General features: G+C 38.1%; 1 pseudogene; it reads left to right on the plus strand.

Annotated features, from left to right (window-relative positions):
* LOC150040990 (activity-dependent neuroprotector homeobox protein 2-like) lies at positions 1-27,630 on the plus strand (annotated as a pseudogene).

Here is a 27,630-nt window from a genome sequence, read left to right on the forward strand (position 1 = left end):
ATGACTGCAAAAAAGCAGAAACACAACCCTTTAGCTCCTTTAAAAAAAGAGAAGACCGAGCCAGGTACAGATTGCTCATGCCTGTAAATCCTAGCTACTAAAGGTGGCTGAGATCTGAGAATCACAGTTCAAAGCCAGCCTGGGCAGAAAATTCCCTGTGAGTGAGACTCTTATCTTGACTTAACCACTCAAAAATCGGAAGTGGAACTGTGGCTAAAAATAGAGCAATAACCTTGAGTTAAAGAGCTCAGGGACAACACTCAGGCACTGAGTTCAAGCACCATGATTGGCATACATACATACATGAAAAAGAGAAGACTGTTTTATTAAATAATCAGGAATATAAAGTTAACCTAAAGCATGGAATAGTATTCTGATAAGTCAGGGAATCTTTGTTTTATAACTGCTCAGAAACTAAAGAACATCTTGTGTCTTTTGAAAAATATTTACCTGTTATATTTTAAAATCTTTTTAAATGATATATAAAAACAACACAATTTAAAAATTAATAGATTGTTATGTAGTGTTTTAATACAGATACCCATCATGTAATGTTTACAAAAGCTTCAACATATCTATCTCCTCAAGCACTTATCATTTCTATATGTCAAAAACTTTCTAATCCTTTTTCTAGCTATATGAAGTGTTCAGGTAATTGCTGTTGTCTAGATTGCTGTTAACACTACTATACAATAGCACAACAAAACTCCTGCTCTTAATTGTAGCTGAGTATCACTTGATCTACCATTACTTTTCTGTCTCACACTCCCTCAGTCTCCACAGGCTCTGGTAACCATCATTATTCTCTCAATTTTTAGACCAGCTTTAAAAAATTCCACATATGATTGAAACCATACATTACTTGTCCTCCTATTCTTGGCGTACTTAATATAATAAATTCAATTACCACTCACATTATCACAAACCCTGAAATGTCTTTTTTATGGCTTAGTAGTACTATACTGTGTATATGAGCTGAGCCAAACTTTCTTTACACATTCATCATTTATAAGAAATGGTGGGATAGTTAAACCATATAAGATTCCTATTTTGTAATAGGGTCTTCTACTATGCAGTCCAGGGCAGTCTTAAACTTGCTAAATAGCTTAGGCAGGCCTAGAACCAACAGTCCTCTACCTCAGCCTATCCAATGCTAGGGTTACAGGTTATATTTCTATTAATTTTAGGAGGAAACATTATACTGTTTCACAAAAAGGGGCATACTTATTTACATTCTCATTAACAGGATGGAACGGTTCTCTTTTCTCCATGCTCTAGCTGGAGTATGTTGAAATTTCATATTCAACAGAATCATTGTTAAAGACTTGCTGATAGTGCTATTTTGCGAAAGGGTAGAAAAACTTGAGGAGGAAATGGTTCACTGGGTCATGGGCTTGTGGCTACATCTTGCTTTTTTTTTTTTGCCAGTCCTGGGCTTGGGCTCAGGGTTTGAGCACTGTCCTTGGACTTTCTCAAGGCTAGCATTCTACCACTTGAGCCTCAGCACCACTTCCAGCTTTTTGTTATGTATGTGGGGTACCAAGGAATCGAACCTGGGTCTTCGTGCATTCTATGCAAGCACAGCAAGCACACTACCACTAGGCCAATCTCCCGGCCCATTGCTTTTTTTTTTTTTAAGGCAATCATGGAGTTTGAACTCTGGGCCTGCCACAGTTTCTGAGGTCCAGCTTAAGACTAGTGATCTACCACTTGAGCTTCAGTGCCACTTCCAATTTTCTGGTGGTTAGCTGGAGATAAGAGTCACGGATTTTAGTGCCCAGTCTGGCTGTCCACCACCATCCTCAGATCTCAGCCTTCTGAGTAGCTAGGATGATAGGTGTGAGCCACCAGTGCCTGGCTTGCTCTTACATCATTCTGATGGTCGCTTTCTGATTCCTGGCTTTCCTAAGATGACCAGGTTTCCCACGTTAGACCTTTCGTTCATACTGCAGACCTGGAAATAAGAAAGTCAGGAACTATGAAGTAATCATGAGCCAACACAAAACTCTCCTCCTTTACATGGTTTCTGTGAGGTTTTTGTCACAGAGATGAAAAACCTCAATCTCACCGGTTTTTATTTTACCTTTGTAATAATGGCCATTCTAATTGAAATAAGTTAATATCTCCTGGTCATTTAATTAGCCTTTATCTGATAATTAGGGATGTTGAGCAAATGCTCAAAAACCTGCTGGCTATGCATATGTCTTGTCTTGAGAACTGTCCATTTTTGCTCAGGTTCTTTGGGTTTTCTTTGCTACTGAATTGTCTTAATTCATTATATCAACCCTGCATCAAACATATATTGCAAATATTTTTTCTCATTCTGTAGGTTATCTTTTTGCTTTTCTTCTGCTATGTGGACTATTTTAATGTTGATGTAATCCCATTTGTCTGTTTTTGCTTTGTTGCCTTGCTTCCTCTGAAATCCTTGTCATTCCAACGTTTTAAAGAATTTATGCTTTCTCCTAGTAGTTTCCTAGTTTCAGATCACATACTGAGCTTATCAATCCATTTTGAGTTGACCCTGAAAATGGTGAGAGACAGGTGTCTAATTTCATTCTATTTAATGTGGATAAGCAATGTTCAAAGCATCATTTCTTTAAAAGTTTGTCCTTTTTCCATTGTATATTCCAACAACTCCATCAAAAGTAAATTGGTTATAGATGTCGCAGGTTTTCTTCTAGGTTCTATATTCTTTTACTGGTCTATACTGTTTATTATAGCTTTATAGGATATTCTGAACACAGGCATTATAATTCCTCTGGGTTTCTTCTTTCTCAAGATAGTTTTTAATTATTTGGGATTATTTTGTGATTTTAGGATAATTTCTTGCTCTCTGACTATTATTTGTGTTTTGGTAGGGATTGCAGTGAATCTGTAGATCACGTTTGCCATTATGGGCATTTTAACAATTTAATTTTTCCAATATATAAAAATGTTTTCCCAATATTGTCTTTTTCAGTTTTCTTTCAGTAGTGTTTTATAATTTTAATTATAGAGTATTTTTCATTTATTTTGATAAATTCATATGTACTGGGGATGCTACTTATTGTAAGTAGATGTCATTTCACATCTTTTTCAGATGCTTCCCTACTGGCCTATAGCAATGTTATTCATTTTGTATCTTGAAACTATGTTGAATTCATTATTCTAGTAGTTTATTTGGTGTGGTTTGGTGGTTGTCTTAATGTAAAATTATGTCAGCTATAAACAGTGAAAGCTGACTTCTGTTTTGGCGGCCATATTGTTTGGGTTAGGACTGTCAGAATTATGTTAAATAAAAGTGGCAAGAGTGGTCATTCATGTTAATATAGGTATTAACACATTTCTTAAAATCAAAGCTCTAAAATTCCTAGAAGTAAAGTCATTAGTGACTTGGATAGAGCATGTAAAAAGCTAAGAATCCATCCAAATTTAAACTTTAGTTTTGGGGAAAGATGCTGGAAATTTAAATAAGACACACATTGGGAAAATTACTTGGAAAACCCATGTTTGATCAAGAACTTATGGGTTAATGGTCTACTAAATTATCCTTCAATTGCAAGAGTCAGTAGAGGAACTCAACAGTACTCACATCTTTGAAATATAACGGTGAATGGAGACAGAGCAAAGTCAGCCAAGGAACTAAGCATGGGGCAAAACATAGAGGAAACCAGGTGCACGCTTCCAAGTGGAGTCAACACTTAATTACTTCACTTAGAAGCTGTGAAAACAGATGTGAAAAGTTGTCTACCTGTTATACTCATTAGTCTCACTGCCAATGATTTTCTGTGGTTGTTGTGTGGGGAAAGTTAGTCACATGGGCACTTTCTGCCTACTGTGTATCAAAATTCCAGACAGACTGCCAAAACGAAGGCAGGTGTTCAGCATAAACCATATTACTAGTATAAACAATTGTTTGCATACTACTTAGGCAGAATGATTCATTCCTTTTTATATAACTAAAGGAAGCATAGCAATATATTAATTTTGAAGACATATAAAACTCAATGTACATCATCTACAAGAGCAAAAACATATGCAAGGACAGTATGAAGAAGTACATTACAGTATAACAGATTGTTGTAATGTTTTACATCAAAGGGAAGGTATATGCAGGGTGAATTTTACTACCTCTAGAATGACCATAAAATACAGATATGCATTTATTGAAGTATGTGTGTGTAAATATACACATAAGCATATACTCACACACAAACCCTATTTCAATAGAAAGGAGGAAGCCAGGCACCAGTGCCTCATGCCTGTAATCCTAGCTACTGTAGTTCAAAGCCACCCTGAAAAGGAAAGTTTGTGAGACTCTTTTTGTTTTTTGTCAGTCGTGGGGCTTGAACTCCTGTCTATGACCTCTTCAGCTCAGGGCTAAAGCTCTACCACTTGAGCCACAGCACCACTTCTGTTTTTTCTTGTGGTTAATTGGAGATGAGTCTTACAGACTTTTGTGCAGGGCTGGCTTTGAACCATGACCCTCAGATCTCAGCCTCCTGGGTAGCTAGGACTACAGGTGTGACGCACCAGCGCCCAGCTGTGAGACTCTCTTTAAAAAATTAATTGAATTTGGGGCCGGGAGTTTGGCCTAGTGGTAGGTAGAGTGCTTGCCTAGCACGCACAAAGACCTGGGGTTTGATTCCTCAGTACCACATACATAGAAAAAAAAGCCAGAAGTGGTGCTGTGGCTCAAGTGGTAGAGCTCCAACCTTGAGAATGTCCAAGGACAGTGCTCAGGCCCTGAGGTCAAGACCCAGGACTGGCAAAAAAATCAATTGTATTTATTTTTGTTTAAGTGGTACCAAGGAGTTGAATCCAGGGCCTCATGCATGCTAGGCCAGCGCTCCACAAATAATCCACATTTCTTTCTAGCCCTTTGTGAGACTCCTAATTCCAATAAGCTGCCCTCTAAAATGGCCCAAGTGCAACCGTGGCTCAAGAGGTAGAGCACTAGCCCTGAGTAAAGGGAGCTCAGGGACAGCACTCAAGCCCTGAGTTGAAGTCCCATGACCAGCAAAAATAAAGGAGGACAAAAACCAGATAAAACAAGTGGAAAAATAAATGGTAATATATTAGACTGAACACATTAGTAATAGTATCCTTTCAATGGTAATGGACTTAATAAATACTGGTAATGATACAAATTGTCAAAGTGATACAAAGCAAAGCCCAATTATTTGCTATAAATGAGAAACTTGCTCTAATGAAAGCACAAATAATTGAAAGCCAAGTCTATGGCAAATTACTCAACAAAAATGAGGTTATCTAGCCAGCCTTGCAAACAGCCACTTTAAAAAATAAATTTCATTGTGTATATTGAAGGCAGATAGCATTATTTTCTTGGATACATATAGAAATCAAAAGGTTACTATAGTGAAGTATATTAACATATCCACCATCTTACTTAGCAACCCATTTTTTTGGTGGTGTTGTTGGTTGCAGGGCTTGAACTTTGAGCCTGGGCGCTGTCCCTGAGCTCTTCAGCTCTACCACTTGAGTCACAGCACTACTTTCCCCACTTTTGATATTGTGTAGGAGAACTCTGTACTTTTTAATCTGACATATCTGTTACTTTCCTCTAATCTATTTTTCCCATTTCCTTATTTTTCCACCCATGGTAATTACTGCTTTGTTTTGTAGTTCTGTTAAGTATGATGTTTTAAATTATTTAACATATAAGTGATATTAGGCATTTTTTCTTTCTGCATTTGGCTTATTTCACATATCATAATGTGTTCCAGGCTCATCCAAGTTATGGCAAATATAAGATATCACTTTTTTTTACAGCTAAATAACATTCTGTGACCCTACCACAGTTTTAATAATACTTTATAGCTGATGCTAATCAGAGAAAATGGCATAGTTTTCTTTTCAAGTCTTTGGTTACTGGTGTTATAAAACATATTTGGAAATATTCCCCCTAGTTATGTTTTTCAGAAGTTTCAAAAACATTGATATTAATTTTTCTTTGAATGTCAAATTCTGCTGAGATGCTTCCTAGTAGTGGGCTTTTCATTACTGAGAAGTTTTCAATTACTTATTCAATATCTGTTTGTTGTTGATCTGTCCAAGTACTCTATTTCTCCTTGAATATATCTTGCTAGGCTGCACTTGTCCAGGAACTGGTCTACTGGTCATACAATTATACAATTTGTTGGTATATATTCATCCATAAGTCTTATGCTTTTTATTTCTGAAGTGTGTATTGCAATAGCTCCACTTCCATTGTATGTATTTGAGATTTCTTTATATCTTCATTAGACTAGAAAATGGCCTGTTAATTTTATTTTATTTTGTCAGTCATGGGGCTTGAAGTCAGGACCTGGATCTTTTCAAATTATTTTTTCATTTATTTATTTTTTTTTGCCAGTCCTGGGCCTTGAGCTCAGGGCCTGAGCACTGTCCTTGGGCTTCCTCCAGGCTAGAGCTCTACCACTTGACCCACAGCACCACTTGCAGCTTTTTCTATGTATGCGGTCCTACCTTTTTCTGTTGAGATGGCGCTTTCAAACTTTATTGCCACACTGACCTAAAACTGCTATTCTTCTAATTGTGGGCTCCTGGCAGTTTATATTTGCGAGCCAAGATATTCCTAGTTTTCTAGCGGGGCTGGCCGCTAATCATAACCCTCTTATATCTGTCTCCTAAGTATCTGGGATTACAGGTGGGTACTACCAATTCTGGTTCCTGTCCATTGTTGAAGTGTTAAAGTCTCATATAATTATCAATGTATTGCCTGTTTCTCCCTTGATGCCTATTAATATTTCATTTTGAAATTTAGTTGCTCCAGTGTTATATGAACAACTGCTTTGTTCTCTTAATGAATTGGCCCTTCTTACTACATAATTCTCTTCTTTATTTATTGACAGATTTTTCACTTGAAATTTGTTATCAGATGTAACTACAGCTGCCAAGGCTCTCTTTAATGGACCATTTGTAAGTAGCATCCCCACACTGTCACCTTCAGTCTATGCATTCATGGATCTACGCGTATCCTTAAAGTTTAAGTGAGTCTTCTATAGGTGGCATATAATTAACACTTTGAAAATCCAGTCTGCAACTCTATACCTTTGATTGAAGAACTTAGAAACATTTAATTACAGGTAACAATTAATAAAGAAACACACCTGCTATTTTAAAATCTGTTTTCTAGGTCTTTTGCTCCATTATTTATCCCCCGCTTTTTACATTTGTAACATGATTATTTTCTCATTGGATATATTTCTCTTTACAGTTTGCATATTTTCTAGAGTTTTCTTTTTGATAATTGTAAAGCTTATGTAAATGTAACTATACAATTTTAAGATGATATGCTCTGTAACATACCAAAACACTTTTCACTTCCCTCCACAAACATTTTTGTAGTTGTACTGATATTCAAACTCAGGGCTTCATGGTTTTTCAAAAGTGCTCAAACAGGAGCAATTTTGATTTTATTTTGTTTTTGGCATGCAGTCATGATAACCTTTCCCAGGCTCCCTACAATGTTTCAACAACTGCTGCCTCTACCTCTTGAGTATCTGAGATTGCAGGTATGTTCCACAATCCCTAACTTAATTTGTTTTTGATGTTATTATGTACACATTCTTACATATTATGCTTATTAATGACTCACTTACATTAATAATTGAACTTTTAATTTTTAATCTTCAACTTAAGAGATACAAATTGATCCTACAACACCTAAGCATTCAAGAATTCATTATGTATTATTTCTAAAAATGAATTTTTTCTTTTTTTCTAAAAATCAATTTTATAGTATGTATATGTATTCACGATAGTAATTATCCTTCCATTTCTGCTTGATAAACTATCTCAAACACATTTTTTTGTAAAGCAGGACTAGTGATAATAAATTCCCTACTTTTCCATGGCTGTATTTGATTTCACTCTCTGAAAGACAACCTTTCTTACTATATACAGTATTCTTGGCTGACAGCTTTTGTTCTTTCAACACTTATGTGTCATCTATCCATCACCTCCGAATCTACAAGATTTTTCCTGAAAAACCTGAGGATAATTTAATAGTGATTCTCTTATAGGTGATTTGCTGGATTTCTTTAAAAATATTTTATTAGCATAGATTAGTGGTACAAAAGGGGTTTCACATGACATTTCTATGCATACACATAATATACTTTGATCAGTTTCACCGTTTCCTCTTTCTATTATTCAAAACAATCTTCTTTGGTTTTCGTGAAAAATTGAAAAATGTTTTCATTATGAATTTTACATACATACATGATATAAATTCTTCCATTTTCACCCCATTTTTCGCCCTCTCCCTCTCCCCACTGGTTTCCCACACAAGTAGTTCCCCTATAATATTCATGTCCTCTTTTGTAAGATCTAGACTCCACATATGTGAGAAAAGTTGAAGTTATTTATTTATATGAATCAGCCTTGTTTCACTTATTTTGATCTTCAGTTCCCTCCATTTTCCTACAAATGTCACAACTTCATTCTTCATTGTGATGTAATAATACTCTACAGCGTATAGATACCACATTTTCTTTACCCATACTGTGAGGTTTGAGTTTCTGCTTTTTAGAGACCTTTAAAACTGGTTTCCATAACACTAATTTAAATCCAAGCCAACAATGTAGGAAGGTTCATTTTCCTCTCTGAGTCCTCACCAGCATTTTGGTATCGTTTCCTTGAAAACTGTCATTCTGACTAGGGTGAGGTGGGATGTCAGCTGTTGGTTGGGTAGAACGAGATGGCTCTGGTTCTGTGACAGCTCAAGCATATGTATGAATTCTTCAGTTCTCATAATCAGTGATGTCTATGGTACCTCAGGGCTCTAGGCAGCAGGAAGTTGTGATGGCAGCACAAATTATTAAGATGAAGACTTTAGGGATCATCCTGATTTTTCTTTCTTCACAGTGGGAAATCTTAGCTAAGGTGGATCTATCCATTTGGTTTAACATAGATCCTAGGAAATCACAGTGGCAAAGGTGCTCTGAGTAGTTTTAGAGCCAATCTCATGGTCTTGAAGAATTAGCAGATACACTGAGTTCAGGTTCGTTTTGCATGCCATGGATAGGTAGATTGTATTTCTCATGCCAAGTCAGTCAGGGTCTATTTCCCGAAAACATACTACTGTAGCTTATACTCAATGAGTTAGGACACAACTGTACTTTGGGTTGTGCAGCACAGCAACTCATGACTCTGAACAAATAGCTGAGATTATTGGAGAATGATGGAGTTGCAACTTTAGATCTACAACCAACAGAGTATAGAAGAGCCCAGATTCTGAGGAAAATATACCAGGCAGTAATGACTGTAAATCGGGGGTGTTAGGGACACATCAGTTACCCAGGTTCTGTCACATCAGTGGCAGCAGTTGAGAGAACCCATGTAAGAGTACTGTAATGATTCTACTTCAAAGAGAGTTATAGTGCCTGAGCAGGGGTCTGGTCTATATCCAGGCAGATAATTTAGTGTAGCTGTTTGTCTTTGAGGGAGCCCAGCTGAGGCTCTGAATCTCTGGGACATGAAACACTGTGTTTTCTCAGCCTTGGTTTGTGCATCTGCACATATGCATCAGCAAAGCTTCTGAATCCTTGTTGACAAAGACCACTGTAGTCAGGCTATGGTGCTAAGAGCTGAAATGGCTCTGATATGGTAGACGTTTAAATCCCCCAGTGGGGATCCCTTACCTTAGGGATGTTGGATGTTGGATGTTGGATGTTGTCTCTGGGTTCAAGGTCCTCTGGGTCACATCTTGCAGCTGTCCCATTTCTCTGAGGTAAAGGTCACAGTCACATCGTTGAAGGTTACCAACATCTATCAGCTACCAGCACGCTACAAAGGGGAGATTCTGCAGGAACAGACACTCCAAGGTCCTACCAAGGATGGGGAGGTAAACCTCAGTGTCCAGCTCACTTCATCCACCTGGTGGATAGACACAGGAAAAAATGTATTCTTCCAATGGTTCCAGTTCCAGGATGGTGTTATTCCCTAATATGTGGTAAATTCAAGGGCTACATGGTGTACAGCATCAATGTGAGCTACTTCTCCAGGAGTAATTCAGCATTTAGATTCTGGGCAGTTACCTAGGCTGAGCTTAGGAGACTGAAAGGACGATAGAAGTCTCTAGCAGGAAAAATTACAGTATCCTTGGAGCTGATAAGTGGGCTAGGTCCTCATGTTTACCTTTTCCCATCAAGAAGTCTCTTCTACTTTTTCTTTATGGTTCAGAGCTAATCCTAACTGGGGGAAAGAGGTGGTGGAATGAAAGTTTTCCCATCTCTTTAGTTTGTAGCCATTTAACTTTCTGTGCGCTACATGATTTTTGCTATTGATTTGCTATTCTTCAGGGCTCTCTTTCAGTTACTTTAATCAAAATGTAGTTATTTATTAATTGCTTTGGATTTGGTCTTCTTGCAGATCTTATTTACTAATGGCCTATTTGAAGAGGAGTGGCCTTGGAAGGTCACGTGAATTATTTTTTCATCACCTGCATACAGAATGCAAAGTGCCTCACCAAAATGAAAACAAACAATCTAGGACAAAACATGTTCATAAACATGAAATACACCGCACCAAAGATAAATGATATTAAAATAAGCAAATGAAATAATGCCCCAAACCAATAATCATTTGAGAATATAAAATAAAACCACAGGCCTTGATGGCCTCATGGTTGAATTTATCAAAGATGGAAATATTTGAGCCGGGAGCATAGCCTAATAGTAGAGTGCTCACTTAGCACGCATGAAGCCCTGGGTTCAGTACCTCAGTACCACATACACAGAAGTGATGCTGTGGCTCAAGTGGCAGAGTGCTAGCATTGTGTAAAATGTGTCCAGGGACTGAGCCCAGGCCCTGAGTTCAAGCCCCAGGACTGGCCAAAAAAGATGTAAATATTTGTTACATCTTTATACTACCTAAATCTGCTCAGACTTCCAGAACTGAAGAGTGGTATAATTGTCAACTCAGTAGGCTAGCATCAATTTAATAATAAAATCAACGATATTGAAAGAAAACTATTACCCAGGTGTTGATGGCTCACAACTGCATTCCTATCTTTTCAGGAGGCTGATATCTAAGGATCACATCTGGAAGCCATCCTGGGCAGGAAAATGATGAGTCTCTCATCTCTAACCAACAAAAAGCCAGAAGTGATCTATGGCTTGAGTGAAAAACCTAAGGGAGCCAGGCTCACACCTGTAATCCTAGCTACTCAGAAGGCTGAGATCTGAGGATCACAGGTCAAATCCAGCCCAGGCAGGAAAGTCTGTGAGACTCTTATGTCCAATTAACCACCAGAAATTCAGAAGTGGCACTGTGGGTGAAGTGGTAGAACTAGCCTTGAGCTGAAGAGCTCAAGGACAGTGCCCAGGCCCAGAGTTCAAGCCCCACCAACGACCAAGAGAAAAAAAGAAACTCAGGGACAGTATCCAGGACCTGAATTCAAGTCCTAGTACTGGCACCAGAAAGAGAAGGAAGAAAAGAAGGAAGGAAGGAAGGAAGGAAGGAAGGAAGGAAGGAAGGAAGGAGGGAGGGAGGGAGGGAAGGAAGGAAGGAAGGAAGGAAGGAAGGAAGGAAGGAAGGAAGGAAGGAAGGAGAAGGAAATAATTATAGACCCAAGAAGCTTCTGTGTGGTATGTTACAATTATTTCCACTAGCTTTTCTTAATACTTTTGGGTTGCTTTTACAAGGGAAAATTTTTTAGTCGATATGCCTACAAGGACAGTATAAAACATCCTGGTACATAATATTGTGGTAAAACAATATTGTTATTAATTCTGTATGTCAGCAATGCCTGTCATTTTGTACTCATTAACCACCAATTATTCAGGGATCCTCTTATGTGCCGGGTATTTGATAAGGTTCTATAGGACATACATGTAGCCTTTGTGATGTTGAAGAGTGGGTCTGTCTAACACAGATTCAGCCATTCATTAGCTGAACAATCTTCGGAAAGTCACTAAACGTTTCTGAGTCTGTTTCTTCATCAGCAATACAAATAATAGCATATATTTCATACAACTAATTTGAGGGAAGATAATGCTGTACTTTAAATGAGCCATCTGTTCCCTGAGAAATGCTCCTTTTAGGTTCTGTGAAAGGGATACTTTAGGTGAAAAAGAATTTCCCTGCTCTTCTATATTGGAATATAAAACCTCCTCCACCCTTCTCATTGACTGTGGGTCTTTGGTTTCTTATAGCATTAATCATAGAAATGGTGTTTATTGGGATGTTTACAATTTGCAAATAATGTACTTAAATTTACTACAACTGTCACTTTTTCTTTTTTTTTTGCTCAAGAAAATGTCTTTATTTATAACCTCAGTCTTATGCCCAATATAAACAACGATCATTTTACTAATTGGCTGACTATTGAGTGATGGCTATTGAGACCCACCGAGTTTAAAAGAGCTATTCTAGAAATCCTGAGGACATATAATGAGAATGTCAATGCATCCTGTCTTTCTAGAATTTAACTTTTAACAGCAAATTTACTCTTGTAAATAAAAAAAAAAACGGGGCTGGGAGTTTGGCCTAGTGGTTAAAGTGCTTGCCTATCATGCATGAAGACCCAGGTTTGATTCCTCGGTACCACATATAGAAAAAAGCCAGAAGTGGTGCTGAGGCTCAAGTGGTAGAGCTCTAGCCTTGAGAAAGTCCAAGGAGAGTGCTCAGGCCCTGAGCTCAAGCCCAGGACTGGCAAAAAAAAGTAAAAAAAATGTATATGAGTACTGAAGACAAAGTTATAAAAATCCCTTCAGTGACATAAATTCAACTTTTTGATGGCCCTAAGAAACCGTATTTTCATAGCATAAGACCACAAAAGAAAAATAATAATGGTGCTATGTCATTTTTTCCTAACCACTTTCCTGTCTCTTGTTATTTTTTGGTCTTGTTCTGCTTGAGTTATCTAACTTAAATGATCTCTAGTTCATTTTCCTGCAAATGACATGACTTTTCCTGTGTGTCTGAATAATAATCTATTCTGTACATGTACCAGACAATTAAGAAATTGATCTTACATAGACTATTGCAATAAGGAAAACATGCATCAGTTATAACCATCTCAATGAGAAAGGTGGGTCTTGAATTCAAGGACTGGGATCTGTCCCTGAGCTTTTCTTTATCTAAACAGAAGTTATTGAACACCAAGGGTGGTTTCATCTTGGCTACTGTAAACAGTAGAGAATTTTAGGTGTATGTGTGTGTGCGCATGTGCACTCTGGTCCTGGGGTCTGGGTTCTGTCCTTGAGCTTCTTTTGCTCAAGGCTAGTACTCTACGACTTGAGCTACAGCTCTACTTCTGTGTTTTGTTTTCTATTTTTTTTGTAGTTTGGTGCAGCTAAGAGACTCCTGGGCTAGCTTCATACTATAATTCTCAGACCTCAGCCTCCTGAATAGATATGATTACAGGAGTGAGCCCTGGCATGATTTTTAAGCTCAAGGCTATTGCTATATCACTTGAGCCACAGTTCTACCTCAGACTTTTTGTTGGTTAGTTGGAGTTAAGAGTCTCTGTTCAGGTTGGCTTCCAATTTCAATAATCAGATCTCAGTCTCCTGAGTAGCTAGGATTACAGGCATGGGCCACCATACCTGGGTTTATGTTTAGATTTTGAAGAATATTCAAACTGTTTTCCAGAGTGGTTGAACCAATATTAGGGTCTAAATTCAGAGCCTCGTGCTTGCTTGCCTGGCACTCTACCACTTAAGGTATGTCGGTAGCCTCACTTTTTGCTCATATCCTTGGAGATGCAGTTTTGTGTATTTCTCTGTTCAGGCTGGCTTAATTCTGCATCCTCCAGAGCTCAGCCTCCAGCAATGATTACTGATGTGAAACACTGGCATCCCAATTAAAGTATTGACAGTATACTTTTATTTTTGAGTGGAGCTGGTGCGGGGGGGGTGGTCTTGGGGCTTGAACTCTGGGCCTGGGCGCTGTCCCTGAGCTCTTCAGCTCAAGGCTACTGCCCTACCCCTTGAGCGACAGTGCCACTTCCAGTTTTCCAGTGGTTGATTGGAGGTAAGAGGCTCATGGACTTTAGCACCCAGGGTGGCTTTGAATTGCGATCCTCAGATCTCAGCCTCCTAAGTAGCTATTATTATAGCTATTATTATTATAGGCATGAACCACCGTGCCCAGCAACAGTATATTCTTATATCCATTTTAAATTAATCTGACTTTTTTCCATTTAAATAATATATTTATACCAGTTAAAGTCATTTTATTTAGCATGTCAGGACATGTGTGCCTTTATTAATTTCTTTTTTCACCCATACATATAGTATATTAAGTCAGAATAATAATACCCTCCATTATATTTCTATTTTCTATTTGTTTACTCTGTTTCTAATTCCTCTTTTTTTCTTTTCACATATTTAAACATTTTTGAAATTCCTTCTTGATTTGTGGTGTCTTAGATATATCAATTTGTATTATTTTCCTTGTGGCTATTCTAGGCATTAAAATATACAGATAGGGCCAGGAGCATGGCCTAGTTGTAGCGTGTTCTCCTAGCATGCACGAAGACCTGGGTTTGATTCCCCAGAACCACATACACAGAAAAAGCTGGAAGTGGTGCTGTGGCTCAAGTGGCAGAGTGGTAGTCTTGAGCAAAAAGTGTCCAATGACAGTGCCTAGGCCCTGAATTCAAGCCCCAGGACTGGCAAAAAATAAAAATAAAATAAATAAATAAAATATACATATATAACTTATCACACTGTACTGCTACCAGCATTTTACCACAACTGAAGCAAACCTCATTTCCATGTATGCTACTTTAGCCATCTCACTTATTATATATATATATATATATATATATATATAAGCAAGTGTCTTAAGCATTTCATTTCTGTACATTGAATACACCAAATGCAGCTAGTTTTTTATTCAGTTATAAAATATGATTTAAGATACTCATGAGAGGTCGCTAGAACAGCATAGACAGCCCAGAAATAAAGTCATGAATATACAGTTCATATTTGACAGGGGTGACAAGAATATACAATGGGAAAGGAAAGCGTCTTCAACAAGAAATGCTAGGAAATCTGGATATTCATATTCAAAAGAATGAAATTGGGTCTTTATCTTATAAAATATACAAAAATTAAGTCAACATGGACTCAAAATGAATTTAGACAAAGTAGACATAAGTCCTCAAACTATGAAACTCCTAGAAGAAAACAAAGAAATTGACCTTGGCATTCCCAGATTGTTTTTTGGATATAACATGCAAGAATGAACTATCTGTTCAATTTGATGCATGTTATACCTAAACATGAAAATCAAAGCAAATGCTCAAAAAATGAAAAGAGAACTTACAGATAAGAAAAGTATTGGTAAAGTGTATACCTGATAAGTGGTTAATGTCCAAAATGTATGAAGAACTTACGTAAATCAGCAGCAGGAAAATAGTTAACAGATTAAGAAATGAGCATAGAATTCAAAGTCATATTTTTCCAACAAAAACATAAAAATGGGGTAGGCACCAGTAGATCCTGTCTGTAATCCTAGCTATTTAGAAGGCCAAGATCTGAGGATCATAGTTTGAAGCTAGCCCAAGCAGGGAAGTCTATGAGATTCCTATCTCCAATTAACCACCAAAAAGCCAGAAGCAGAAGTGTGTCTCAAGTGATAACACCCGAACCTTGATGCAAAAGGCTAAAGGACAGGGGTCAGGAGCATGGCCTAGTGGAAGAGTGTTTGCTTACCATGCACGAAGGCCCAGGTTCGATTCCTCAGTACCACATACATAGAAAAAGCCAGAAGTGGTGTTGTGGCTCAAGCAGTAGAGCTCTAGCCTTGAGATAACCCAAGGACAGTGCTCAGGCCCTGAATTCAAGCCCCAAGACTGGAAAAAAAAGCTAAAGGACAGTGCCCAGATCCTTGTGTTTAAGCCCAAGTACTAGCAAATATTTTTTTTAAAAAGACAAAAAAATAAAACCCATATCAAATTTGTTTACTTCATTCAAAATCATTTGCATCATTACCACGAAGATGAGGCTAACCAGGAGCTGATGGTCCACCCCAACTGTGCATTTGCTTCTCCACCCCAGGTAGAGGGAGAGCCCTTCAGATGTTTCATGCTCATGTTCAAAAACCCCAGAACTGTGCAGCCAACATTCTGAGTGAGGCAAAATCATGTAGGAGTGATGTAATAAGCTTCATGTGTTTAAATTGTGACACTGTAGAATAGGATTTTTAAAAAGGCTATGCTGGTTTTGACCTGAAAACTTGAGAAAATGAGAGAGCAACCAAAAACAAATAACTATATCTGTGGACAAAACCCTACCATCCCCCCTCCACCAAGAAAAACAGCTATAAGAAGTATAATGTCAATACCAGCAGACAAGGTAGTCTGATGTACCATATTTTGACATCAGATATATACAGGGATTTGGAGGATAAGTTAAGATCTATGATTTCAGAAAGATCAAGAACACTGGGCTTCTGAAGCAAATGTACCACAGCCTCGCTGCCTTGTTTCTAGTTCATCTCACCACGGAACAACAAAGGCAAGGCCATGTGTAGCTGGGGACCATGTCCTAGGACACTTTCAAAATTCATCCATTCCCCATGCAATGCTACCCCATCCAAGGTATCTCTGGTCTCCAGTCTTTTGATGGCGTACCAGAGCAGCCCTCAACCGGCAACTTCCCTGCCTTGCTTTCATGTGGGTCTACTGAACCAGCCTATACTGCCCCTGAGTAAGTCTGTTAGATAAGTGACTGGTCCTTCAGCCAAGTTGTCATGTCTGGGGTTCTACTCCTCATCCAGCCCCCCAGACTCATAAGCAGATCTGGGTTCTTGGTGCCTGGGTTCTTGCCTTTTGGTTCTTCTGTAAATCTTGGGTTCTACAGGCTACTACACAAAAGGGTTATTTCTACATGTCCCATGATCCCTCCTAGGGAAATACCTGGACAGGCAGTCATGTCTGTGACTTTGCACACTAACCAGATGGTCTACTCAGGGTTCTTCCTGTTGATAAGAAATCCATAATGGGTTCTCTCCACACAAACACCTGTGCCAGACCACTGTGCCCAGATATGGTTCTCCTATACTTGTCTCATCTGGGGTGTTCTTTCTCAAGAAGTCTGTACCCTCAGGTATTCTCCCCGTGAATCAAGGTATGAGCTCTGCTGTTCTTCATTTTAGTTAGAATCTTTCCTCTGGACACACCAGTAAGGCCTGGAATGCTACAGTTCAGCTAGTCAAGTGGCACCAAAAATTTACCTGTGAACTAGCCCAAGAAAGCTGGATGTTCACAGAACAGCCAGGCTCTTATGTCAGGCTCTATAAACAGGCAGTTCATTCTTACAGGGAAAAAGGTGAATGAGATCCCTACCTACATGCTGGCCCTGTACGACACTCTGCCTACTCTCCCTAGCAGTGGCCTTGTGACTGTTGCACTACACCAGATGCTTGTCCAGTTCTTACCCTGTGATGGGGACATGCAGATTGTCAGCTCCCTGTGTAGGCTGCTTTCCCCATAGATGCTGATGAATATTATCCCAATTGTGTTTGTTCAGTCTACCTCACCTAGGGTGGATGTGAATCAGTTGCTCAAACAAGCCAAGCAAAGGAAAAAATGTGCTGCTTTGCAATGTTTTTTGTAATGTCTTTCAGGCTCATATGTAAGTGACTCATCAGCAGGGTGAGTCAAAGAAGAGAGGAACTAGAGTCTCAAAAGCTGGTGGTACATATACCATTCTGAATTGCTTGTGCTGCCTTTCCTCTAAGGACCTGATCTGGGAGGAAGAGCTAATGTACCACTTGCTCACAAACAGCATGGGGAACTTGTTATGCACATGCACATTCCATAGTGTTGGAGTCCATTAAAATAGGCCAGCTGGACTAAGCAAATCAGGAGTTAAGAGCTTGCACCTGAAGGACAGTTACCACATATGTCTATAATCCACACAATGTTCAGGTCTCTGGCATTCAACTACAACCATTGCTGTGGGGTCTATGCTGGAAATGTGACCCCTAGCAACCATTGCCGTTTATTTGCTGCATTGTAGGACTAAATGCTCCAGAGTAGTTCAGACATGAAAGTCCAGCCGGGTTTTATTGAAAACAGTGAACTGCTGTGAGTCAATGGGTAAATGATTCTTGACTCTACCTTTTTTGGTAAAGAGAAAGCTGTTAGTCAGTGATTCAAGATCACAGGGGTAGAGTGATAGGGAGGAGCCACAACTCATTCTAAATGCTGATGTAACCCCAAGCCTAAAGAATGGGATGAATGGGGTGCCTTTGAAGAAACAAAGGACTGAAAGCAGGACAGTAGGCCCAGCAGACAACAATGACTTGCTACAGGTCTTTGGCATTAGCTCCTAAAAATACAAAGGTTTTCGTACAAGTAAACATGGATTATTAGGGATCATTTCTATAAAAGACCATATCGTACTAGGAGAATAATGAAATGTCTTCACTCTTACAGGTGTGGAAAATTGATGTGACTTCATATTTTGGAAAAAGAAGTCATATTTGCATGAAAGCAATAAAAATCCTGAAACACCTTGTATTTCTAAGCGTTAGTAACTTAAAAATATTGAGCACGTACCTTTGAATATGAACCAGAAACCTGTGAAAAAAGTAAGACTAAAGTCCTAGACAGTGATTTCTGGTTGACTCTGGCTGCCCTTCTGTGCTCTGTGGAATGTGAAGGCTTGTGGCTCTTCATGGGTTTTAACTACTCTAAAAAACTTCTGTTAAGCAAGTGAACAGCTCTCTAGATTTGCTGTTACCTGAAGTTTGATTTTTAACAGTTATTCTAGTCATTTTTCTCTGTCTTTTTAAATCAGTTGTGGGACTTGAACTCTGGGCTTGGGTACTCCCCCTGAGCCCTTCAGCTCAAGGCTACCACTTTACCGCTTGAAACACAGCACCACTCATGTAGACTAAATCTTTTGGTATTCTATACACACATTGCTTCCCAGTAAAATTGATATTAAATCTTTAAAGACAGAAAATCTACAAATACTGTTTTTCTCATTATAGTAAATTTTTGCTTGTTGGAAATACTTGGTTGCAAATTAAACCATTGCTCTTTCTTAGCTTTACTGGTAGGAGCTAACAGTAAAGTATATGCTAAAAGAAACAAGCATTTTGGTATGTATGGTCCCCTAAGGACACACTTTTAAGTAATAACTTTTACTAAATCAATGAATGTTATTTGATAATGACATTACAATTTGCAGTTACTTTTACAAGTTGGCCCTGACAGTTGTTTTAAAATCATAATTCACAGAATGTTTTTATTTATTAGCGATATCCCAAGCTTAAGGTCTGACGTGCAGCTTACAATCCGGCCTTATTTTATAAATAAGTCCTTGTGGGAACAGAAAATATTTTTGATAGAGTGACAAGTCATTTTTCTATTCAAAGCTAACACAAGGTAAATTTGATGCCTTAGGAATAAACAGCGAATAAACACACCCAGATTATTCTCATCACCTGGACTAATACATTGGCATGGGATTCTTATGGATGTGGATACAACCTGAAATGGAGATCAGGTTTCAGATACAGACTGAAGGGGTAAACTAAGAGCTCCATTGTTGTGATTGGAATAGCTTGCATGGTTTCTTTTTTTTTTAAACCAGTCCTGGAGCATAAACTCAGGGCCTCTGTGCTGTCCCTGAGTGCCTTTTGTTCTAGGGTATTGCTCTACCACTTGAGTCAAAGCTTCATGTCTGGCTCTTTCTGTGATTAATGGAAGATAAGAGTTTCACAGGCTTCCTTCCCAGACTGGTTTAGAACTGGGATCCTCATCTTGGCCTCCTAAGTTACTAGGATTACAGTTGTGAGCTGCCATTGCCTGATTTTGAGGTGAACCACAGGCACCCAGGTTGAGACAGTTGTAATAAATAAAAATTTAAAGAAGACTCCAGTTGTGAGGATTAAATAACACAACATATATAAAGCATATAACATAGTGCCTGAAAAATAAGTATTCAGTGAATGGCAACTATTATTGCTATTATTATTATTAATATCAAAGAACCCTTTGCCTTTCTCATTTATGCTTTATAAATTTTATCAACAAACAACTCTTATAATTTCCATTTCCCTCTTTTCCCCTTAAGTACTAGGTTAAATCAAACTAGAAGCAGGTAGAGGGTAACGACAAGTGACAGCTATGAAAGAAGAGAGACACCTGAAAATGCAGATAAGGCATGGTGATTCGATGATTCTAATGAGCAGAAAAGTCAAGATATATTTGGAATTTCATGTATACATGTATTTTTCTCATGAAGTGAAAAATAAAGCTAGAGAGATCATGAATTACTCTATTTTTATTGATGAAAGACTAATAGTTGGGAACAACTGCAAAAACACTTTAACTCTTTAATAAGGGATTACTACATTTTAAAAACATTTTATTATCTTTAAGTAGTTTTCACAAGGGTTTTCAATTCAACATGCCAATTTATGTCTACAATGCATTTTAATCAGTGTCATCTCTTCCATCATTCCTCTAGCCTCCCGTGTATCCCAATCCCACACATTCTCTCAAGTTTCCTGGTTCCATTTTCATGAATATTCATTGAGTATTCACCCACAATTCCTCTCTCCATTCATCCTCCACCTGTCCTTAACACCAATTTTCCTCAGACAAGAAGACTGGACAACTAGTATTTGTGAATAATTGTGAAACATTAAGACTACAAACCTCCTTAAGAAGTATATTGTACACCATCTTAAAAGCTTGCATATAGAACTTAAGAGACCAGTGGAATCAGAAACAGGCAGCAGAAAATAATTTGCTCAAATTTTCAAAAATTTAAATATAAGGACAATCCAGCAAAACTTGACTGTGAAATGAAGAAGAAAAAGAATGATTTCCAAAATGTGAGGTTTTAGTGCTAATTTTATTAACACTGATTACTCATATTCAGTTCAGAAACTAAGTTATTCTTATATTCAGAAAAAAAACATTTCTCAAAACATAAGGCCACCACTTGATTATATGTTGTCTACCCATTTTAGATTTCAGTTTGTTTAGGAGCCAAGATAAACAACCTCCATACTTTGTGTGAATTTCTACTGTATTTTTACAGGTATTTTAAATATAAAGTTTCCAGAGAAGTGTAAATGGATTTTTTCCGTCAATGATCATGATTATTTTGTAATAAATATGGATAGTTATTACTATGATTTGAAAAAGGACAGGCATAGTAAAAGAGAAAATGAAGCATGTAATTCTGTTTCAATCTAAACTCCTTTTCCCCAACCCTCTAATTTACACATTCAAAAGTAAAACCACTCTATCATAGCCTTGACTACAGATACTTAAATTATTTTTCCTTTCTTTGGTGGTTATTATTCTCTCTTCAGTAACTTCTTTAAGTTTTCCAACCAAATCAGTATTTTTTAAAATCATTTTTCATACATCACTGGAAAATCAAACAACAATTTCTAAAAATCTTTACAGTTCCAAATTTCAAAGTATAATTTTCAGTCATACAGAATGTGTTGGGGAATGGGAATATGGCTTATGAAGCCCTGGGTTCAATTCCTCAGTACCAAATAAACAGAAAAGGCCAGAAGTAGCACTCTGGCTCAAGTGGTTTAGCACTAGCCTTGACAATGCCTAGGTTCTGAGTTCAAACTCTAAGACTGGCAAAAAAAGAGAAACTTTGGAACCTGAACCAGTTTCACAGCTGTCTTCTAATTTTCTCCAACTGTATGACTTGTTCACCAATGAGAATGAGAATGTGACTTTACTAGCGACCCACCATAAAAAGATTCAAGAACAAATAAGAACAGAACATTTATGTACAAAGGTGACTATGACCACATCTCCACCAGCATGTATCATTATTTTTCTTGATAATAGCCATTCTAACTGGGATGAGGTGGAATCTCCATGTGATCTGTATTTCTTTTATGGCCAGAGATGTTGCACATTTCTTCATGTGTCTCTTGGCTCTTCTTATTTACTCTCCAGAGAAATCTCTTTGTAATTCTTTAGCCTACTGATTTGTGGGGTGGTTGTTTCAGGAATTTTATTGTGGTGTTTAAATTTTTTGAGCTTTAGTTATTTGTGATATGATACCCTTATCTGTTCTATAGCTACTGAAGACCTTCTCCCAATCTGTAACAGGCTTTATATCTATCTTGCTAGCTATGTTCTTTGCCATACCGAAGCTCTGCAGTTTAATGCAATCCCATTTATCCAAGCTTTCCTTGATTTGTTGTGTTTCTGGATCTTTATTTACAAAGCTTCAACAACTTGTGTTAAGGGGCCCTATTGCATCCCCTAACCCTTCCTGTAATATTTTCAGGGTATATGCTCTTACCTCAAGGTCTTTGATCCATTTGGAGTTGATTCTGCTGCACGGTGATATATAAAGGTCTAACTTCAGTTTTCTACATGTTTATAGACAATTTTGCCAGCACCATTTGTTGAAGAGATTCTTTTTTCTTCCATCTAATAATTCTGTCTTCCTTATCAAAGACTGGGTTGCCATAGGTCTGTGGGATCATGAATTTCTTGGTTTTCGATTCTATTCCTTTGGTCCTCAGGCTTGTTCATGTGCCAATACCAGGGATGTGGCCAAAAGGGATAGCTACTACACTGTTGGTGAGAATGTAAACTTGTTCAACAACTCTAGAAAGAAGTATGGCAGTTCCTCAAAAGACTAAACATACAACTACCCTATGATCCAACAATCCCACTCCTGGGCACTTACCCAAATGGTCACAAATAAGGCCACACTAAAGCTGCCAGCACAACTGTGTTTAATGCAGAATTATTTACCATAGCTAAGAAATGGAACCAACCCAGACGGCCCTCAGTAAATGAATGGATCAAGAAAATGTGGTATATATACACAATGGAATTCTATGCTTCCAAGAGAAAGAATAGCAATGCATCATTCATAAGGAAAGAGAAAGACTTGGAAAAAATCATAGTAAGCCAGAACCAAAGAAACAATAGGCTCCACAGATTCCCTCATTTGTAATAATTTGTATATGTCTTGGATACTCCTACCAGAGGATCACAATAACTCAATAGCTATGTGCATATGAGCATATAAAATGATACTAATCAGCCGGGCACGGTGGCTCACAACTATAATCCTAGCTACTCAGGAGGCTGACATCTGAGGATCAAGGTTCAAAGCCAGCCAAGGAACAAAAGGACCTGAGAATCTTATCTCCAATTAACCTCTAGAAAATAGGAGGTGGGGTGTGGCTCGAGGGTAGGTCGGTAGCCTTGAGCTGAAGAGCTCAGGGACAACATCTAGGCCCACGGGTAGGGTGGTAGCCTTGAGATGAAGAACTCAGGGAGAGTGCCAGACCAAGTTCAAGCCCCATGACAAACAAAAAAAAGATACTAATCAAAATGAATTCCAAAACATGGAAACAAGAGGATTTTGTACTGTTGTTTTTAATGTACTGTGTGAAGTTTTTCTTTTTCTTTATTTTTTTCCTTTTTTTAATCCCTTGTAGTCACACCATTTTTTATTTTGGTACCCCATTTCTTGTACATATTTTTATCTGGTTTGTGGACAGAAAGGTAAATAACAAAATGGTGAGACAAAGGTGAAATGGTGAACAAATGCAACAGTGACACTCACAAGGCACTGTTGGAAATGAGCTTTACAATTGAAGTAGGGTTGCTGGGAGGGAAAGGAAAGTGGGAGAAAAACAGAAGGGGGTAATAAAGTTCAACACAAATTACACTCATTACATTACTTTGCAACTGTAACCCCTCTGTACAGCAACTTTACAATAAAATTAAAATAAAAAGAAGTGCATATGAAACAGGAAACGTGAAAAGATGCTGAAATGCTGGAAACAGGAAATTTAAGCTCTTTTTTCCCTTATTTTACCTAGTTCTCCACTATAGGAAAAACACAGCAACTATTGCTTTGTACATTGTTCTATTGGTGACAATAAAAGACATTAAGTAGCAATGATTTAGGAAGCCAACTCCAAGCTAACTAAGTTACTGACAGACAAGTATGGATAGTATCCATACTGATTTGATTCCCAAATGTGTGCCTTTCTATAGTCATTGAATTTTAATCTGTTTTGGCACAATTAATAATAGTGCTTTTGATAAATCAGAACAAAACAAAGCTATACTAGCATTCATTCCTCCATAAATATCAGGAATAATCTCTGTGGCAGGTAATTGTTCAGTTTTCTTAAGATTTACTTAGAAAAAATGGAACAATAGCTACTTCATTCATTCTACTTGTAATTACTGCTACTTCATCATTGACTATGTGTATAGATTTACCTCTCCACTTTGAAACCATTGTAAGAATTCAACTTTTCTATTGTTCTCCTATGCAAATTCTACTTTGTTTGCTTATTTATTTTATGAGTGAGATAGGGCCTCTGTACGTTGCTGGAACAGGTTCTACCACAGCCTATTGAGTGCTATGACTAAAGGCACATGCCAGTAAATCCAACTGATTTTTATTTATTTATTTATTTTTGCCAATCGTGGGCTTGAGCTCCGGGCATGTCCTGAGCACTGTCCTTGGACGTTCTCAAGGGTAGAGCTCTACCACTTGAACCTCAGCACCACTTCTGACTTTTTTCTCTGTGTGTGGTACCGAGAAATCGAACGTGGGTCTTCATGCATGCTAGGCAAGCACTCTATCACAAGGCCAAAGTTCCGGCCCTCATTTTTATTTTTATTTTAAAATTAATGTTTTATTATTATTATTAAGGTGATGTGCAAAGAGGTTGCAGTTACATAAATCAGGTAATGAGTACATTTATTTTTGGACAATGTCACTCTTTTCCTCACTCCCAACTCATTTTTAAACTAGCACATAAAGTAGCACATAAAAAATGTACATTTCAATGAGTGTCATGTGATGTTTTGGTGTATACATATACTGTGTTATGCTTAAATCAGATTAAAGATAGTTAATTTTCTTGATTGTGTAATATCTATTTTAGTTTATTTTCTATGTTGCTGATTTCCTACACCATTGTGTTGATCATTAAAATAAGAATTTTGCCACAGTATGTAAAGTTTCTCAAAACTATGCAGTTGCCAATTACAATTTCATTCTTTTTTTAAAACAAGAATGTTCTTTATCTATACAAAGAATTACATTCTTTTCCAAAATCTTCAGTTGCTGGGTGCTGGTGGCTCACACCTGTAATCCTTGCTCCTCAGGAAGCTGATATCTGAGGATTGTGATTCAAAGCTAGCCTGGGCAGAAAAGTCCATGAGATTCCTATCTCCAAATTAACGAACAGAAAACTGGAAGTGGTGCTGTGGTTCAAGTGGTAGAGCTAGTCTTGTGCTGAACAGCTCTGGAACAGTGCCCAGGTGCAGATTTCAAGCCCCATGGCCAACAAAAGAAAAAAAGTCTTTTAATAAACTTTTCACTGTATTCACTTAACAAGTGTCCAACTATACTACACTACCTGCCAACTCCAAGCACTCAAGTAAGACAACATGATTGGAGTACTGAATGGAAGAGAAAACTAAGTAAAGCAACACATACTTTAGAAGCAGTTAAAGAAGAATGATGTGTGTATGTGTGTGTGTATGTGTGTGTGTGTGTGTATCCTGTGCACTATCAGATTTCCCTTAAGGTTGAGAAGTTTTATAAAACTATTTTAAAAACATGACACTTAAGGAATCAGAAGAATCTATACCTTGAGAATAAAAGCAGGTATTCAAAGTTCCTAGAATGGTAAACAATGTGAGTAAAATAACATGGTAATAGAAAGCAGAAAGGTAAAAGGAAGCATAGAGAGAGAAGCCAGAGGGAGAAAGTTGTGGCTAAGAGAAATGAAGTCTAGAGCTTATCACAAATGCAAAGCAACACCCAGTTTGGGAGATGGGAAAGAAAAAGCCTGGGATTTTACACCTTTTATTGGTGATAATCCTAAAGCACTGTCAGGTGTTTTGTAAGACCTCAATGGCACCTTTGCATGACCAATTTCAATCTACATTGGTCTGAAAGAGCATAAGTCCCCAGAGTGCAGCTACCTCAGCCAGTCAAATGGAAGGGTAATAAAGAAGAGCTTCAAGCAAAGTAGGCTTAGAGAAAAACAAAACTTAATGTTGCTGTGTCAAATAAAGCGGTAACAGACTGAGATTTCATTATTCTGCAGTACTTTCCTAAAGCTGAAACATTCGTAGAAGCACATGCTTGGCAAGTGCTCTTTTACTGAGCTATATCCGCAGACACCTTGCCATACTTTTTTTTGCCAGTCCTGGGGCTTGAACTCGGCTTGGGCACTGTCCTTAGGCTTTTCTCAAGACTAGTGCTCTACTAACTAAGCCATAGCACCACTTCTGGCCTTTTCGGTGTATGTGGTACCAAGGAATCAAACCCAGGGCTTTATGCATGCTAGGCAAGCACTCTACCACTAGGCCAAACTCACAGTCCCACCTTGCCATTCTTAATAAGCTACTATGCCAAATACTGTACAATCAAATATAGGGTGACCACGATCAAAGCCCCAATTTTTCCTGACCCTTCACTTCCCCACCATGATCTGGAACACAGCCAGAAGCATGGGACTTAATATTACTTTTATGAAGCGACAGAGAGCGAGAAATAGAAGATCAAAATATTACCTAAATGTACATCTAAGTAAACACAAGATGGCACTTGGCCAATTTAACTAGCACTCAGAATCCTCCTTACTAGCAAGTCATAACTTTCAGATTGATCCAGCAAAAGAGAATTTTGCTACTCATTTGCTCCATGTCTGGGAGAGCTTGTTTTGATAATTGTACTGTTTTAATTTTGATCTCAGGGATTTGTGCCTAAGACCACTTACACAGCAAGGAAAAGCTTCATATAAACACAAGACATTTCAAGATGGTATCTTCTTACAATGCCATCCTGCCTACCCTTCTCTATGCAGTTGTCTACTTCTTCTTCTTCATTTTGCTCATCTTCTTCCAGCCTTTCTTCATCTTCACCATTGTGCTCATCCCTGCTCTTGTTGGCTCTTCCTTCTTGCCTTTCTGCTCCTGCCTATATGCTTTCTAAAGCTTCTTTTTTAAATTTTTTTGCATTTTTTATTGTAATTAGTAAAAGGGTTACATGATATTTGCCAGATAGAAGGTGCATTAATTCACATACATTGATACCCTTTCACATGTCTTGGTACCCATTTCCCTCCCCCCCCACACCCCCCACCCATCTTGGTTTTCCCCCCTTCCCTATCAAATTTCAAGTAACCAAATACAAATAAATTCAATATATCAGATAACAAAGATACTATAACAATATGAGATAACCAAGGGACAGCAAAGGAGATGAGAGACAACATAATACATTAAGGACAACAATCTCTAAAGCTTCTTTCAAGGAGGGTAATGAACCACTGGAACTCCATCTCTTCCCCAGCAAAGAACACATCACTGGCATTGTCTTGCACTTCCCTTTCATTGTGAAATTACTGGCATTTGCTCCAGACCTTACAGACACTGTAGGAGGGCTATGGTTTTCTTCAGGGATTCATACTGGAGTCTTTGTGTGCCAGGCCACCAACAGGAGGCAGATGATCCTCTGCACTCCAGTGAAGCTCTGGGTAGCTCTGCCCCATTCACCAGGATGTGGAATACAGCATGAAGATGCTGGTGGTGCGGGAGATGGCACTCCTCCAGGTCTCCTGCACCTACTTGATATTTCTAGTGATGACAAGCATTGGGCAGATTGA

Source organism: Megascapheus bottae, chromosome X, assembly GCF_031878675.1.
Source record: "Megascapheus bottae isolate mThoBot1 chromosome X, mThoBot2.hap1, whole genome shotgun sequence".
Classification (NCBI taxonomy): Eukaryota; Metazoa; Chordata; class Mammalia; order Rodentia; family Geomyidae; genus Megascapheus; species Megascapheus bottae.